This window comes from Aplysia californica, unplaced genomic scaffold (genome assembly GCF_000002075.1).
Source record: "Aplysia californica isolate F4 #8 unplaced genomic scaffold, AplCal3.0 scaffold00205, whole genome shotgun sequence".
Classification (NCBI taxonomy): domain Eukaryota; kingdom Metazoa; phylum Mollusca; class Gastropoda; order Aplysiida; family Aplysiidae; genus Aplysia; species Aplysia californica.
In genome coordinates this window covers 268,192-270,877 of record NW_004797475.1, presented here as the reverse complement: position 1 = coordinate 270,877, position 2,686 = coordinate 268,192, and the positions used below count along the sequence as shown (strand labels likewise).

The following is a 2,686-nucleotide window of genomic DNA, read 5'->3' as shown; positions in this document are numbered from 1 at the left end:
GGGGGGTGAAGTTGCCCAAATAGACAGCATTAGTGGAGTTAATATAACCTGAAGGGTGAATATAAGCTTTGCAAGGAACAGAAAATGTCATAGAGGAATTATGTTCACGCTTTTCGAGACGATCGAGGAATCATGAACATGTTGCTATCTTCTGATAGCTTCGCTAACGGGGAAATGGTACAGTCGAAGATGAAGATACAGCCTTGAGAATGCGGACCGTTGAGAGACATCGTCTACGGAGAGAGGTCTCATTGGGTCCGTCTACTGAATTCTGCACCTTGGTGACATTTAAAAGGGGTGTGAACGGTGTGTGTTTGACCTGAAGTGCTCTCTGCTCTTTATTGATCTTAGCCATGATCTCAGTAGGCAAAGTAAACTTGATAAAAACTATCTTCAAACTTCTGTTGGTCTGTTGTACTATGTAGTTTGCAATATGGCGCAATCGTTGGGATTTTTAATGATAGGCCTTATGCAAACTAATGCGTCAAGCTACAAAAATGGGGACATAGCTGAAAATGGGCTGTTTCTTTACGCTCTATGTGGAGCAAAACTATTCTGTGGATTTATCTAAAATGAATATCAGACAAATTCCTTTTGACTTTCAAATTCTGTGTAGAAATTTGAAACGCAAAACTTCAGTGTGGAGGAAAGTGTTAACACAAAAATTTATACCGTTTTTTTAAAATCACGCTATATTATAACTGTATCCCAAGTGGTGACGCCCAATTAAAATGGCCTGCAATAATGGTGAAACCTTTTGCTTAGGCTTAAATGTTCCTTTTTTTTGGTAAGTGTTTTTACTGCGTTTTGCAACTGCATAAGGTCACATATGAGCGCGCGGGACACATTAAACATAGATATGAAATTTTGGATTTTGCCCAGGTGGCGGCCGAAGCCTACTCTTATCGATTTGAGACCACCAAGGGATCTTTAACGTTCGCAAATTGCACACGGGACCTCCGAGATTTTTCGCCCTTGTCCGAGAAGGCTAGGTGTAGATTTTTCCTACTAGAAGATCAGGGGTGTTGCTGAAAGACAGCAGTAAAAAGGAGCCAAGGAGAAGCAGCAGAAAGGCTACAGAGAGAGTCATGGAGCCCAGAGGAGGGGGCAAAGGAGGTGAGGGGGTGGGGGCAGAATGGAGACGAAAGCAGACGACAGAACATTGCTAGAGAGCAGGAAAGGAGGTGAAAGGAGACAAATTTAGAGAAGAATTTTTTCCGTCGTTACCCGGATTCGAACGCGGGACCTTTGAATGAGAGGCGAACACATTAACCTCAAGGCCACGAGAGCCCCCAAATTGTTCCTGAAGCGAGTAGTGTAGCCAAAAGTAAAAATGTCCGAAAAGCCTCCCCGCTCTCCCCTTACCCTGTCAAGTTATCCAAGGACAGCGAGTAGTGTACATTCAAACAAACAAAGAAACAAACAGACAAACAAGAAGTGAATTAGAATCAAGACAAACGACAGTCAGAAAAACCCAAGATAGGCCTATAGAAAATAACATCGATGATAAATCTTAATATAATTTATAGAATATAACATCGATGTTAAACTTCAATATTTTATCACTTTTTTGAAAGAAGGCCCTGTTACACTGTACAAAGCGATTTTTAAAACATTCATTTATTATTTTTGTGATTCATTACTTTATTTTGTGTTTAATAATTCAACCAATGCTCGTATGTGGAGTTGCGTGTATGCTGAACATAAATAAATGAATAATCATAATGTTTGAATGAGAATGTAATTGAAAACTAATATTGCCAAACCACATCGTTGTGATTAGTTCATTACGAAGCAAACCGGAAACTTCGTTGAAACGAAACAACAGTCGGCTCGCCGGGCTTCTCATTGTTGATGCTCCCGTGCATGCTGTCAAGGACGCTTGGCTTGTGCCTTAGTATCATGTTGATACAGTATCACGTCTTTTACATATTCCGTAAGTGAGCCGGCCAACTCCTGCGGCCTTTATAAAGCTGGGTCAGAATTCAAGAACTGAACGCATCTTGACGACGTTTTTTTCCCGTTGTGGTTTCGTTGTTCAGAAAAAAAAGTAAGATTCGACCCTCACTGCCCTCAGTCAGTCTCAAGGCCCTCACCCTCAGTTCAGATTTCCCTGAAAACTGCTATCTAGATCTAGATCTAGATCTATTGATTTATTGATATCTGTAAACTACTGAAAAAAAACTACGTTCGCGGCACCATGACATGATCGTATTCAATTTAACAACCACTGATGATGTCTGATGTAAATCTAGTATACAGTATACATCTAAGATTAGATCTAGATCTAGATCTATATCTAGATCTTGACAGTGTTAGAATGTAGATCTAGATCTAGATCTAGATTATAGATCTAGAATCTAGATCTAGATCTAGATCTAGAGAAGAAAAATCAGAGAAATAGTTGAAGAAGTATGATAAAGACACATATATGCAATTTTTAAAGTGAGTCCTTATTGATTAGTTTTCCTTTTGGTATTTTTTAAACGGAGTGTCTACGTACACGGTAACCGTGTACGTAGCCTCGGGGTCTACGTACACGGTAACCGGGCCTGTAGCCTCAGGGTCTACGTACATGGTAACCGGAAGGTCCAAGAGATAGTTCACTCAGCCACGGTTACCGGGCAACATGCGGCTAACTGCAGCCCGTCAGCAAGAAGCTGATTGGCTGTGGTAGGCTAGTGGT

At 40.8% G+C, this 2,686-nt stretch overlaps 1 protein-coding gene across 2 annotated transcripts in view; it reads left to right on the top strand.

The window, feature by feature from the left end:
• Positions 1-1,805: 1,805 nt before the first annotated feature.
• Positions 1,806-2,686, top strand: part of LOC101854086 (1-acyl-sn-glycerol-3-phosphate acyltransferase epsilon) — a 14,688-nt gene continuing 13,807 nt past the window's right edge. The window contains exon 1 of one of the 2 annotated variants that reach the window (XM_035969989.1): positions 1,806-1,936. The gene's annotated coding sequence lies outside the window, so the exon portion shown is untranslated. The other variant, XM_005099187.3, reaches the window with a different exon arrangement.